Source organism: Euprymna scolopes, chromosome 12 (assembly GCF_053919585.1).
Source record: "Euprymna scolopes isolate OS-2025 chromosome 12, ASM5391958v1, whole genome shotgun sequence".
In the NCBI taxonomy this organism is placed as follows: Eukaryota; Metazoa; Mollusca; class Cephalopoda; order Sepiida; family Sepiolidae; genus Euprymna; species Euprymna scolopes.
The window spans coordinates 15,748,435-15,766,203 of record NC_136493.1 but is presented as its reverse complement, the minus strand read 5'-3'; positions in this window follow the sequence as shown (position 1 = coordinate 15,766,203).

Sequence of the window (17,769 nt, the reverse complement as noted above, 5' to 3'; positions counted from 1 at the left end):
TATATGTATGTATATATATGCATGTATATATACATATATATATATATATATATATATATATATATATATACATATATATACTAGCAGGTTGATTAATACTACTGAATTAACCAATTTATTTATTCATTTATTGTAATTTTAATTTTTTTAAATTTATTTTATTCTTTAATAACCTTTTTTGTTTTATATTTTCATACTTTATATTTTATATTTGTATACATCATTTTATTTCATATTTTACATCTTTATTTATTTATTTATTTATTTATGTATCGATTTATTTAGTTAGGTATTCATTCATATATCGATTTACTTACTTATTTACTTATATATACGTTGAGTCATTATCTTAGTAACATTTCCATATTTAATTGTTTATTGTTTATTTATTTTGTTAGTAAGTTGTAGTTACTTATTTAATTCCGATATCTATATAAAAGCCAAGTACGTCCAAGGATTGAGTACTGCTGCCACATTTGGGCAGGAGCTGCTATCCTGCCTTGACAGAGTACAAAATAGACATTGTAGCTTGGTAAGTGATGCCCCTTTTCTCTTCCCTGCAACCCCTCTCCTACAGAAGAGACCTTGCGAGCTGTCTCTGTTTCAGCGTTATTTCCATGGCAAGTGCTCGTCTGAGCTCCATGCTCTGGTCCTCCCTCGCCAATCTTTCACGAAAAACACCCGACTAGCTGAAACCACTGTCAATAATTCGTCCACTCTTTATCCGTGCCTAAATCAAAACGTAGATTCCATGAACAAAGCTTGTTTCTTAGAACTGCACGTCTGTGGAACTCTCTGCCACTTGCCTGTTCCCGCACTCGACTTCAACCTAGATATCTTCAAGTCAAACACAAACAAATTCCTAATGAACCGCCCCCTTAAGTAATGACACTTTATCAAATCCCCAATACTAACTATTACTACGATACTATCCCATTGATTACTGTACACGCAATAACCCTTATCCCTGAGTGACTTCTGGGTCTTGATAAGTGGTGACCACCAGGTTATATATATATATATATATATATATATATATATATATATATATATATGATGATATATAATGGAATAATTCCAGGAGGAAATCCGGATATGAGAGCTCAATCTGGTAAACAGAGCAATAACATAAAAATATAACACGGAAATTACATAATTGTCGATGCAATAATTTATTTCAACCTTATGGTATTTTCAAGCATCTAAACTAGACAATTACAGTATCAAAAATGTAATTGTTTAGTTAAGACGCTTGAAAATACCATGAGGTTGAAATAAATTATTGCATCGACAATTATGTAATTTCAGTGTTACATATATATATATATATATATATATATATGTTGTTTTCTTTTGGTTTTAGCGATATGTTTTGAATGAATTCAATTATTTACGAAAATGCATTTTTACCTAAATGCGAGTTGGGAATAATTTTCCCTTTTAACCAATTTGGTACCCCCATATGGGGAGCGGTATATATATATATATATATATATATATATATATATAGATATATTATTTTTAAAATGTAATTATCCACTGACACGTGTTTCGTCGTCTACGACTCACCAGAGAGGCTGTATCTAGCGAGATTCGAAATTTCGAATCTCGCTAGATACAGCCTCTCTGGTGAGTCGTAGACAACGAAATACATGTCAGTGGATAATCATATTTTAAAATAATATATATATATATATATATGTGTGTGTGTGTGTGTGTGTGTGTGTGTGTGTGTGTGTGTGGTTATATCGTATTGTAAACTACCTATCCTACTTTACCATTTTTTTCATTTTATATGCCTGTCTTTATTTACTAATAGGACGTGAATTAATCTTTAACACCGCGTAAATTTGTCCCCAATAAAATTTCCACTCTCCCCACAACGTCTGCTGACCAGCTATATTGTTCCTCCTGACATGTCTTCAATTGTACCTATTTACAATGCCTCCCCACGGGACAGAGTTAGACACCAGGGTCGTTTTTAAACGTGGAGAAAAGGTACAAAAAAAAATTGTCTCAGTCGTGGAGGACTGCTCCTCCACCGAAAGAGAACAAGAAATGGAAGTGCAGCATCTAAGAACAGATACTAGACTTTGATCTTTGCCAAAATGTCTTCAATTGTAACCTCTTCTCTTTTTCCCCTCTCTTTTTCTTTCTCGTTGTGTATCTCTTTTTCCGACAGTCTTGAAGACGGGAAATATATTTTTAATATATATTATTAAAATATACTTTTTTACTTTTATTTTTATTAATTTCTTAGTTTCATACTTATTATTATTATTATTATTATTATTATTATTATTATTATCATTATTATTATTATTATTATTATTATTATTATTATTATTATAATAAAAACATTTGATATGCCCATCTTCATATTAACTGCCGGACTATATTACACGATGCTCCTCTATTAAACGTCTTACCTCTTTCTGTACTTCCTTTCTTCTCTCTTTATAACTTATTAATCTTCTGTTTCTCTTTCTTGTCTCTCTTATTTCCCCATTTTTCCGTTCTTCTCTGCCTCTGCTTTTGTACTTTGACATTCTTCCTTTTGTACCTGTGCTATCTGTCATTTTTTTCATGATTTTACTCATGGCAACTGCTGATTTTAACTTGTACTTTTCAATTACTTCCTCTTTACAATAAGTCTTTTTATCTGAAAAGTCTGATGAAACTGTCGTATCGTCAACAGTTGAAACATATGTAACCAAGCAGATTTACAACGGTTATATATATATATATATATGTATATGTATATATATATATATATATATATATATTCACGCATATATGTAAATATTATTTTGCATTAATTTGCAGATTTTTCATGCCCTCTGATGATAGGAGTATTAAGAATATAATTCTTTTAAACTACGCGGAATAAGGACTTTGTATATTGATTTTAGGAGTATTCAGCTGAACAAGAAATTTAGATTGTAAAGTTCAACTTACATTCTCCTGAAAATTCGTCAGCCTTATGCTATGTGATGCGGAATAATATTTGTTGCTTAATTGCCATATATATTTTAATAATATACTATATATATATATATATATATATATATATATATATATATATAACTACTTCATTTATTCGCATACATTTAATATCCGAAAGTATAGATTTATGCGTAAACTTTAAGTATTTACTTCAAAAGTGTTCAATACGTAGGTAGAGCTAGTTAGTAATTTATACAATATATATGGCGATTAAGCTACACTGAATATTCTGCGTTTCATCCAATTATATAGGATTCGTCAGGCTTATGCATACTATATATATATATGTATATATATATATATATATGCATTACTATATATATATGCATTACTATATATATATGTATATATATATATATATATATATATATATATATATATATATATATATATATATATATATATATATATCTCGAATTCTCACGAGGATAAACCGCGGAATATTCTGTTTAGCCTTAATAGTCATATATATATATATATATATATATATATATATATATATATATATATATATATATATATATATATATATATACATAATTATGTCAATGACGTAATATTTTCTACAATGCATATAGGAAAATATTAAAAAATATGTAATGTAAGAAAAGCAAAAATTAATATATATGTGTAGGTATATATATATATATATATATATATATATATATATGTATATATTAATCACTTACTATATATATATCACTTACTATATGTATATATATATATATATATATATATATATATACCTACACATATATATTAATTTTTGCTTTTCTTACATTACATATGTTTTAATATTTTCCTATATGTATTGTAGAAAATATTACGTCATTGACATAATTGAGACTTATTTCATATAACGTTTCTGAATGAAGATTGTTTGTATTATTTTGATTCTTATCTTTAGTGTTTTCTCTTCGTGGGGTTTCGCTCGATGTAAGTTTTTTCTTTCTTTAGGTATACTTTGGCCAACTCGGAAATCTGTCTGTCGAACTCAGAAATCTAGACGAATACTAGATTCCTAGCATCCGATTTTTATTATCACGCCTGTTTTTTTAATAATATCAGTGCGTTCTTCACTCACATATAGCGACGCAATCTCAGTACACAGAATACAGAAGAATTATAACACTGATATAAAAGACAGAAAAAAAAAACTAACATAGAATTAAACAAAAAAAATAAAATAGAACAAAAACTAAACATGTTTAAGATGTTACAAAATAATTAAACAAATATAAACAGAAAATCTAATTTGATACCGGAAAGAAATATCTCATAAAATATTAATTGTGTTCGCTGTGTTTATTTGGAAAAATGAAATAAAGCCGTCTCTAATAATCTCAGGAATTTAAGACTATGAACAAAATATTAAGAGAATAAAGAAAAAGAAATATCCGCAAAAAATAAATTCTCATAACGCTTTCAGAGTTTTTCGAGCACTACCCTCTGAATCGTTCTCTGAATCTTTCTTCCTTCCTTTCTTCTCTCCACCAATGGATGCTACTGCTGACCCACATTAAATCCGATTTTGCGCCATATATCTCCGCCCGGGTGAGCAGAAATCACAAATCACAGTTCAGTCGGTAAATAATGAATTAGTTCTTCTACTCGGTTTTGGCCCAAAGCTATGATTAGTGAACACGTCTGATAATATTTAGTGTAGACGAGACTGACTTACCTTAGTAGGGCAACACGTCTAAAAACAACATAAATCTACCAATGCAATCTCTAACTGTATCTCCAATATTATATTGCGTGTACGTGAATCCCTTCCTTATAGGTTCCGAAACAGCTAAGCCCAACATTGCAAATATACACTTTCTAGGACGATAAACTAATGTAAAAATTCTGTAACATTCCAATACATATATATATTTTTATGATGTGTCTATATTCTCAGAATATGTCTTAATTACAATATATTTTTTATGGCAATCGCATATATTTACCTGGAGTATCTATTTAAGGTTTGATTACAGTCAGAAGTCAATTGAACAGATGTGTTTCACAGTTCGGATGCGGAGAACTTCATAGTGGAATAATTGTGGTTTTACTATCGCTTCTATCAATGTGGCAGAATGTGTTATAGTGAAAATATAAACATTTACGTTTCGATTTTTTTATGAGCATTCATAATTCATATTATTTTGATTATTCAGACTGCTGTTCTAATCTATATAATTATAAAACTCAAATGATCTTGTAACGATGTATGCAATCCACTTTCCGGTGTACGACATCCGGTTGCGCATGCGCGCATGACCAGGGCACTTAAATATTAACGTTATTATTTCGTAATTATTATTTAACATGGGAAGAGTGCGGTTTAAAATAACTTAAACATAATTCAGAAATGAACGATGTAGAAAAGGCAGACAGTATTAACAAGTGTTTATTTGGATAATTTAAACAGGACAAAAAACAAAAGAACAATTGGGACTCATAGATATTAACGTTATTATTTCGAAATTATTATTTAACATGGGAAGAGTGGGGTTTAAAAGAACTTAAGCGTAATACAGAAATGAACGATGTAAAAAAAACCCAGATATATCAAATTTTGAATTTAACTATAAGTATTATGGTATCTGTTCAGTGCACATTTACCTATAAGTATGACCAACCACTTATTATGCAGTAACTGTATTTTTTTGAAAAATAATCAATTATAATAAACATAACGACTCATAGAAATCTAAGTTTTTTTCATTTTAATATAATTTCATAGAAACGTTTCTGCTATGCCAAAAAACTATTTTCTTTACGTCACACGTGTCACACTCATACATAAATTCCATAGCTAATATAACACACTGACACATCGGGTCAGGAGTAGTCTAGTATTAAATATTATTTACACAGCGTTTCGATCAATGTAATAACCAACGTTATACGTTTGTATCTTGTCGTACACGTGAAACTTTCTGTCGAATCTGGGAATCTCGAAGAGTAAAATTTATTACAACTGTTGAGGTAGAATTTGTTTTTGTTTTTTTTTTCTATCAATCAAATTTATTTTGATCGTCGCTCACATTGATGATTAAATATTAAACCTAAAAAAAAGAGAGTAAAATACAACTGAATTTTACAAAGTACTGTATCCATTACTCCATGGTTATTGGCTGACCTGATTAAGGCAGTCTTAAACTAAACATATACGAATATGTAAAAGAAACTGAAAATATAAAAAAAGAGTTAAAATAAAGTAAAATAATGTTGGATGCAATAATAAGGATATGTGTTGCTTAATAGTTATTTGTATATTTTTATAATCAGTTAATATATATATATATACATATATATATATAAATATATGATTGTTGAGCTGGATTAAATCCGACGATATGAAATAAAATGGAGGTGGAAGCCTTCCACCTCCATTTTATTTCATATAAATATATATATATATGTATGTATATATATATATATTAACTGATTAATGAAAAATAACCAGGAGACAAAAAAAGATAAAACCAAACTACAAATATTAGATAATAATATAAATAAACAACAAACTAAAACCCGCAAACGTAAGAATAGACACAAGGAGATCCTATGGTTCAACCCCCCGTATTCCAAAAACCTAGAAACAAACATAGCTAGAGAATTTTTTAAAATATTAGATAAGAACTTTAAAGCCCCCCATAGATATAATAAGATTTTCAATAAGAACACAATTAAAGTCTCTTACTCTACTATGCCTAACCTTCATCAGAAAATAATTAGCTCTAATAATAATAAAATTAATAAACTACAAAATGCATCTATACAAAATACATCGGACTGTACCTGTAGAAGAAAAAATAAATGTCCCCTACAAGGCTCATGTAAAATTAAAAATGTTATCTATAGCTGCACAGTATCAAAAACTCCAAATATAGAAGAACCTATCAACAGCCATAACTCAACTACCAGATTAAATAATAACACCAACTTAAATCAATCTACCGATCAATTATTAACCAACCCACCACATTATAATCCAACAATAGACCTAACGGAAAATAATCATAATAATCAAGAGGTAATATATATTGGTTCCACATCTGGCCCAATAAAACATAGAATTTCAACGCACAAACATTCTTTTAAAAATAACTCTCTATCAAACCAAACTACTCTATCCAACTATATTTGGCAACTAAAAAATAGCAATATTTCTTTCAACTTAAAATGGCAAATAATTGAGACTTGCAAATCATATAAACCAGGAGATAAATTTTGTACATTATGTACAAAAGAAACCCTAAAAATTTTAAAATATGAAGATATAAAAAGCACAACCAAACTAGTAAATTCAAGACATGAGCTTCTATCATGTAATCATAAAAGTTGGTTTAAATTTAATAAATATAAACCACCTTAAATCATTAAAAATTACTCATTAGTAAATATAGATTTTTTTTAAAAATAAATTAAGTTAAACCAATTACCGCCCTTAGACTCGTAAATCAAATAATAAATAAAGCCATGACAATTATCTCCCCTTAATAACTTGCAAAATAAATACTCTCTCTTTATAGATATTAACTGTAATGTCTTTAAATTAAAATACGCTAACGGAAACAATTTACTGCACGAGCGTCGCCCTTTTAAAATTCATCATTCAATAAAATAAAAAGCTATAGCAAACATCTAAATGACTTCTTTAAATACAGTTCCTGATTTCAAAAAAACAAAAACCAAAAGGAAATTATATATCTATATATTTTTAAATCAAATTTATTATGTAAATTCAAAAAAATATAAATTTTTTCTACTCATTTCTATCTCTAGCTTATACCAATTTTCTTATTAATTTTCTTATAAATTTTAAATCTAAACCTTTTACTTCAATTTTTCAGATTCATCTGCCTTACTTTTAATGCTAGGTTTATTTTTGGTGTCTTTTCAATTCAATAGAAATCCTCCTAAATTTGCTGATGAGGAGACCGTGCTTACCAGAAAAACTATGTATAATTGTTCTTCGTGACTTCATGTATACCACAAATAAAAAGCACGGATTTCCGAAACGATCGTACAGATAATTGACTTTGTTGTTGTTCCTTCCTATGAAACTGATTTTTAATTTAATTAAATTTTGATTTTTAAATTTTCAAAAATTTTTAAAAATTTTAAATTATAAATCACATTATTTAATATATATATATATATATATATATATATATATAGTCATCCACATGCAGTACTGTTTCGCTGTTGCACAGCTCATCAGCGCGGAGAGGCAGGAAACTACCTCAAGCCAGGATCGGAACCAAATGAGCGTGTAAGGTGCTAACCATTACGCTATACGACGGTTGCTCTGCGGTTAATGAATTGGCGTTGTTTTGACATCATTCAAATGCCTCCGCTTGACTTGTTTACACAAAGAGCGTCGTTTAATATGCTAATGACAGTTTGTATATCACTTCCCAATCAATATACTCAACACAAGATAGGCAGCATTATATATATATATATATATATATATATATATATATATATATTTATAACGCTCTATTATATCAAATAAAAAATGTCAAGTTTCATATATTTATTTATAAATTAATAATACAATATATTCATATATCTCTTAAACAAACAGTTTCAAGGATTGTAATATATATATATATATATATATATATACGTATATATATACACACGTATATATGTATATATGTATATATGTAAATATATATATGTATGCATATATATATATATATATGTATATATATGTATGTATATATATGCAAATATATATATATGTATATATATGTAAATATACATATATACATATATATATATATATATATATATGCGTGTGTGTTTGTAAATGATAACATAATTATTTATTATATCCCCATTAAATATACTTTCTCATATCGTTGGATTGCATAATTTTCTTTATTTTGTCAAACATTATTGGCTACACATGTGCTTACATGTTGCAGCTTTGCACATCAGGGTCTCTAGTATTAAAAAATATGTTTTTAAATTTTGAATTATATGCGATGATCACAGGTGTATATGTGTGTGTCAACAGGATTTTTTTTCGTTCTATCATACAATTGTTACTTTTCTATCCAATTTTATATGCGTGTAAGAGGAAAGAAAAACAAAAACTATAAGGGTAGGCAACACGTTTTTCCTTTAGTAGAATGCATTGTCGTATTTGTATTTGTTCAGCCGATTTTGATTTTGTAGGCTACTGTCAAAATTCCCTTGACTAGAGAGCTTTATTTTTATAGAAGGATTTCTATAAAAGGATTCCACCTGATATATATATATATATATATATATATATATATATATATATATATATATATATATATATATATTACAGAAAATGTTTATGGAAAGAACATTATTGTTTGCGTCCTTTTATATGACCCTTTATTTGGACGCAAACTGACTCACATACACGTACATATGGACGCACACACAAACACACATACATACATATGCACAAATATACACACACATGTATGTGTATATGTATATATATATATATATATATATATATATATATATATATATATATATAGAGAGAGAGAGAGAGAGAGGGAGAGTTGGGTGTGTATACTAACGAAAATTCCGATGTTGGTCAGGCGTGCACTACGGTTTACAATGATATTTTATTTCATGAATATTTTCGAATATATTATTAGAGAGTAAATTTTCTAATGAAAATTTAATTGTACCCAATATAGTAATGGCTGACCAGCGTGTTCCGGTCGTTAAATACGATTAATTATTATACATTAATTCATGCAGATATCACATTTATTATTATATATTAAAGTATATATCAACTATAATATAGCACATGATATGTAGTAGAGATTTAAAAATAAAAACTATGACTTCATGCGAATAGCAAAAATAAAAGCATATTGCTCACTATCCTTGCCGTATGGGTTATTTGTTTCACTAGTCAAAACCCTTTCTATATATAAAACTGCATGAAGGAAAATGATCGATGATTTTTATTTGAACACCGACATCTGAGATTCAGGTAACTAAGTTGTCCAAAATATTAATATATATGTTGGTTACTGAAGATATTGTGTAGTACCATCCGGACATTTTTAAAACAATTGCTTACCTCTAGTTTTCTTTCACATAGATGCAGGTCATCAGAAAGAATTTTTGTGCACATTATCAGTGGTTTCTGATCCCCTAGATACAAACTTGGAAATGTCTACATCCGTTAGGAATACATAGATCCTTAGTAGTCTCAAATAATTACCCCTTTGATACTGGTATTTTTTAAACATTCATGGTCTGCGTGAATACGACTGTGGATGTGATTATGCTATAATATATATATATATATATATATATATATATATTCTTATTTTTTCAAGGGCAAACAGTTATATATGGTTGCGACAAAAAGACATCTGTTTCAGAAAACGAGACCTCTTTTTTTCTATAGCGTCGAATAGTTCAGGGTTTCCTGACGAATGCTCATGGACTCAAATAGATAGCAACCATATGTAACTGTTATCCTTGAAAAAATAAGAAAAAATATTTTGCTCTTGGTATCGAGCACTATCTAACAATCTCGTATTTATTAATCCATATTTTTAACACATGAAGCTTGAATTTATGTATGTATATATATATATATATATATATATATATATTCATGGCTATATATACATATATATATATATATATCCATGTATTTATATGTATATACGCAAACACATACAAATATATATATATATATATATATAAATATATATACATATTATTTTAAAATCGAATTCATTGAGATGAGTATTATTCATTAATTTTATATATTGTGGACAAGTATCCTCATCATTTATTAGTTGGTTCACCCTTATCCCTGAGTGGCTTCCGGGCCTTGATAAGTGGTGATCACTGTGTAAAAAAAATGTTTCGGCCAACTATTCGTCTGGTCTGCATAAGGAAACCGCGGCGGATAGGTACTCGGAATCTCCTGTCTGCATTCAGTGAAATTGCTACCTTCAGTAGTGAGACGACAACAACTACTGAAGGCACTTATTGCAGTGAATGCAGTTAGGAGATTCCGAGTTCCTATCAGTCGCGGTTACCACCTTACGAAGACCAGATGAATAGTTGGCCGAAACGTCGTGAAACAACTAATAAAAGATGAGGATAATTGTCCGCAATATATAAAATTAATATATTTATATATATATATATATATATATATATATATATATGTATATATGTATATGCATATATATAAACATATAGGTAGATATAGATATAGATATATAGACATATATGTATGTATATACACAAACACACACACACACAAAAAATATAGACAAATAGGTAGATATATAGATATAGATATATAGGTATATATGTATGTATATAAACAAACACACCCACACACACACACACGCATATATATATATATATATATATATATATATATATATATATATATATATATATATATATATGTAACGTGGTTGTGTTATAGAGAACAATGGAAATGTAATGCTTTTTTTTAATCGACACCAATAAGTGTTGCCAGGAAAACCGCTACTTCAACTATGGTGTGTCTGCTGAGACAGAAGAGATTGAACTGTTATTTCTCTCAGCGTGATTCTTGTTCCTGTGATTTTTTTTAAGGAACGTATTTTTGCCGATGTCACGACTTTTGACATAGAAGTAATTCAGATGAAACGAAAACATTTCGTACCAAATTGTTTTCACAAGTCAAAAAATATATATATATATTTTTGGAAAATAAAATGAAGTGTAGACACGAAGTTGTTTTCGTTAAGTCGTCATATTATTTTTAAGTATCTCTTTACATATTGCGAATGTAAAAATGTAGACTTATTTGATCCCAATTTATTTTATTTAATCGTTCATAATTTTTTTTAAGAAATCTGATGTAGTAATCTGAGTAATATATTATAGTTTTATTTAAATTAGATAAGAGTGTGCTTGAATTACTGCAAGGATATTCAGATGATTATTTTTGCAAATTTCATTGCAAAGAATCAACGTCAATAATATATATTTCCACAATTTATGTTTTTTTTTTTTTAATTATTTTAATCTTTAATAAACAAAACATTGTTTTTATCTACAATTATTCTATGGTCGTAAATCTATTTTAAATAGTAAACTTATTTAGTTTTCATTATTTATCTTTTTTAGGGAAATGCGACTTTATAACCCCCTTCTTTATTTGACGGTATATATTGAATTGATTTTTATGCCTGTACTTTTAAATCCATGCATGGAAAACCACGTTGATTTTAATCTCTTAAGGAATTTTTATTTAAAGATCGCGTACTATGTAAATATTAATGACATTTTTTTAAGATAAACGCTCTGGTATGTTCCTATTTACAATGCCTCACCACGGGACAGAGTTAGACACTAGGGTCGTTTTTTATCACTCAATTACTCAATTGCAAAGAGACTGTAAACTCATGTAAAACAATATAATATTTGCCAATTTGTTTTCTATCAATAGTTTTTTTTTAATTGAAAGGAAGTCGGTTCTCTTATTTCAAGATGAAGGCGTTTCAAAATAGGAAATCCGATGCTGACGTAGGTGCAAAAAGTAAACTTTTACAAGCGTCGTGTCAAATTCTACACGTGGATGACCTTAACCCGTAGCTCCTCGTTTCCCCCTCTGCATATCTTGTTATAAGATGGAAGCTGATTATAAATAATAGTATTTTGCTAAATCATTTTGTTCGCACTATTAAAAAAAATGCCGTAAGAGTCGTATCATTTGGATTTAGCCAACTTGGTTAGCATTCCGTTTGTGAAACAAACCGTCTGACATTTGCGCTGTTGGATTTGAGGATGCCTTTCATGAATATGAAAAAAAAAAAACAAATACGACCAAATGATTTATTATTGCACATATATCAACCAGGTCCTTATCGAGTAAGTTGGTCACTAAGGTTTTTCGTAAGGAAAACATGGCTGCACTAAGTCCCTTGTTTATATATTTGCAAGATTTCACAAAATTGAAATTTTCCACATTCATAGCGTGTATTTGAAAATAGAGGAGAGTAAGGCACTATTAACCTATTATCAACTTCCTGGCTTCCACCCATAGTTTTAATGCTACCGTCTTCAGGCGATCATCTACTATAAGGCTGGTAACTATCCTTACGAAACTGACTTTCAGGAGAAAAGTTTTGAAGATATATTTTTGTACAGTGTTCATCAACCATACGAGGTTCACGTCTATAGATATTAGCATAAGGTTAACGCACCATGTGACTATTTACTTTTTCAAATAACATTGGGTCGGTTTGTATGTCTGGTAACTCAGATGATATAATGGAATGAATTTGGTTGGAGTTGATTTTTCAAGTGAGGCCAAAGATTCCTTGTTTGTTTATCAGATTCATCACTTTTATTATCCTTTAGCAATTTGACTTTGTTGAGTGATGTATGTTTGTCCAGGAAGAAGTTCATCTTGTATTTTTTGTCAACATTGGATTTTAAGTGACTGTGATAAAAAGGTCTGGTTGTCCATAATTTCTTGAGTATTTTCATGTATATACGGTAAACTTCCTGGGGCAGCTAAAATGTATTATGCATATCTGACCTATATTGTTATTTATACAATCTACTCGATGATTGTTTGAATGAGGTTTTCTTTATAAAAGTCTTTCTGCTTTAACTTGTGCAAACTTATCAACTGCAAACTGATTGAAGAAATTGTAACTTCTGTTGAGATGATCGAAAGAATTATCGCTGATCAGGAAATTCTGGCATAAAAATCCGTCAGTGAAACATGTTTCTTGGTTTTTCAAACTGATTGTGGATCAAGTGAGATGATGGAAGATCTATAACACTCTCTTACCATATTTTAAAATTAATTGTACTTAAAAAATCCGTTTTGATTCGATCAAGTAAACTATAAACATATCTGTGAAAAGTAAAGTAATTCCATTTCTATACGTTTGAAATTTTTAGGAAAGCATTAAAAATGTTTGTAAAAAATGTGTTTTAATTGTGAATAAATAATTGCTGTAGTTAATATATGATTTGATTCGATCAATCAAACTATATATGTGCTAAAAGTAAAGAAATTCTATTTATTTGCGTTTAGAATTGTGAAGAAATCATTAAAAATATTTGTAAACAAAATATGTTTCATTTGTAAATAAGTCATTCAACGTGGAGTATCTATCATGGAAAAAAAATTAATACAATTTTTGAATGAATAATTAATAATTTAGTATATGCCTTTTCTTCGTCGGTTATAGAACAACTCCATTTCAATTGATGTAGCTTTTGCCTCTTACAATATGCAGTTATACTCCATTAAATCAATGCAGTGTTTTTTGTTTGGCATACTGTATATCCGTCATGATTTAATCCTCTCATTTATTTTATAATATTACATAGAGCGACATCTAAATAATAAATGGTCTTTATTTTTTTCCAAAATATTGTGAGGTAACATAATTTGTTTGGGACTTATATCGAAACCAATTAAGGTTACTTATGATAGAAATATTGAAGAGTTAAACTAAACGCCTTAGAGAAATTTTGATATTTTAAGGGAGCAAGAGCACACAGAGAGAAAATATTATCAAATAATTTCATTTGTTCTATTTTAATCATGAATTTAAATATCGGTTAAATAGTATTTCGGTCACCTTAAATGGTTTCGACATTACTCAAAAGCAACTCATTTTTCTTAAACTACATTTTCGAAAAAATATACCCATTGTATAGAAAACCCAATAGACCCCATACTATTATTTTACTACACTGTTCAAACTGTAACACCCTTATCACAAAATGACTTTATGTAGTTTTATATTAAACAACCGTGTTAAACTTTGTGATATATCTCCATTCTATGAATCCCAGGTGCAAACACAGACCCCATAATTTTACTATACACCATTTTTCTAAACGGAAACATAATTATCAATGTATAATTACGTGCATAAATATCAAAAGTATTTCTTAAATTTTGGGGCGTATGTCAATTCTATAGAGACCAGACGCGAATGCAGACAACACGATTTTATTGCACTTTTCCAGTTTAATTTGAAATATACTTCTCTAACTATTTATGTGCAACTATATCAGAAACCCTTACAAATTTTTGTTTTATTTCAATACTTTGGGGCGCATGCATGTATGCAAACCCCACGATCTTTATAAACAACAACTGTTAAAATGTAGCATACCCAGTTTTGATCCCTGCTATCTTCTCTATAAGTGGGTATTGTCATATTTTTAAAAATAGTTAACCATATATAGGAACCTATTTGTGTAGAGACACATACATACTAACCTTCATCGTAATTATATATATATATACACATATATATATACATATGTATATATATATATGTATACAAGTAGGAAAAGCATTTCAATCGAGACATGAAAATTGTTAAACAAAATGTTTTTACTATAGGCTTTAAAAATAAAGATACAAGATTCACTTTGAAATTAATGTATCTTCAAAGTGCACTTTTATAAATTTTACAACGTAAGGTATAAACATTTAATTTAAATTAGAACCAAAAGAACTACCTTGGATTTATTATATGTTGCACTTAAAAAAACCTTTGAAAATGTTATATCTATATCATTAATTGCTAGATGAAGATAATGTTTTTAAATTCCAACAAACTGTTTATTACATAAAATAAATCCAAGGTATTTTTTTGATTTAATTTAAATTAAATTTATATACCTTACTTTGTAAAATTTATAAAAGTGAACTTTGAAGATTATTAAAAGTTCAAGTTGAATCTTGTACCTTTACTTTTAAAGCCTAGAGCAAAAACATTTTGTTTAACAACTTTCACGCCTTAGATGAAATTCTTTTCTAACTTGTATCTTATCTTTTTAAGATTCTATTTTCAAACTCTCCTCCACTCTATTTCAGTTTTTATTTCTCCTCACACCACCACTCACTTTTCCAACCCCCTCTTTGTATTATAACAGGTCTGAATATTCTCTCTGTTTCAGGTTGTACGTCCTCTCACACTATAACTCATGTTTGCACCCCCTCTTTTTAGTATTACAGGTCAGAATATACTCTCTGTTTCAGTTTGTATTTCTCTTCACACCACTACTCATTTTTGCACCTCCTCTTTGTAATACAGGTCTGAATAATTAGAATATCTTAATTTTTTTACAAAAACTTTAAGATAATTTTAGATTACATTTTTTTAAACTTCTTTCAGAATAGAAAATCTTGAAAATTTTAAAAGGAACATATTTCGTACATGAGTACTTTTACAAATATTCAGTGCATAACGAAAAAAATTGAGATGAAAATTCCCAAACAGGATACCGTCAATAGTAGCCCTCGCCAGCGACAGTCCTTGTTATTAATATTATTATTATTATTATTATTATTATTAATAATAATTTTTTTAGTAGTAGTAGTAGTACTATTATTATTATAATTATTATAATTATTATTATTATTATTACTATTATTATTATTATTATTTAAAACATTTTGTGTCCTGTTCTTTCGCGCGAGGACTAATATATATATATATATATATATATATATATATATAAGTGTTGGGACGATTAATCGGAATCGGATTCAGGAATCAGAAAAATGGCAACGTTTAGGGGTATGAAAACCAGTATCAGAATCGAGAAAATTAGGGCCTACTTTCCTATGGCAATAAAGGATTATTTTAATTTGTGTTTAAATTTAATTCTGCTAAAAGCAAACTTTGCCAATGTTGGTAGTAATGATACATAACAAATATTTATTGATTTTTTTAACTAATAGTAAATCTAAAATCTATAGATCATCGCTTATAAGTGTATTTTATATGCATGAGAAAATATCTGCACATTTAACGTGTTTTTAGGATAAGTGGGAAAAATAGCTACTTCATAGTTAAATATTAAGAGTTTATGAAGAATCAGAGTCTGAATCGATAATTTTCTCGGAATCGGGGGAACATATTGGAATCGTCCCACAACTACTAGCAGTTCGCCCGGATTTGTCCGGTCGTAATATAAGCTTAAATAAAATATATTGATTATTGCAGCTCGTGTATTTATTATTACTAGCGGGACCTGTGGAAATTCCACAGCAGCATTTTTCATATATAATATATTGTTGCTGGTCATGCTGTGAGCGTTCTGTTCAGCATGAATGAAGACACAGCCATATTATTCTACTTTGTTTATTAAAACTGTATCGCCCCCTTACTAAAATAATAAATTTGATATATTTCCTGGACTGATTATTTCATTACAAACACACCGGCCAATTAACTCACATTTTATCATTTATTATAATTATTAAATATGTTACTATGTTCGACAATAATTTTTCATAATTTCACCACACATTATCGCCCCTCCCTTTACTAAAATATTAAGTTTGATATATTGTATTGGCTGATTATTTTATAAACAAACAACTATCAATTAACTCCCAATTCATCATTTTTAATAATTCTTGGATATGATACTAATTTGGACAATTTTTCATCATTTAAACTCACCATATCGCACACCTGACTAAAATAGTAACTTTGATATGTTATCTAGGCTGATTATTTCATTACAAACACACACATCAATCAACTCACATTTTATCATTTTTCGTAATTCTTGGATACGTTACTAATTTCGACAATATATTTTTATAATTTAAACTAACTTTGTCGCCCAAACTTACTAAAATAATAACTTTGATACATTTGCTGAGACGATTATTTCCTTACAAACACTAATCAATTAAACTCCATTTCATAATTTTTCATAATTATTGGGTATGTTACT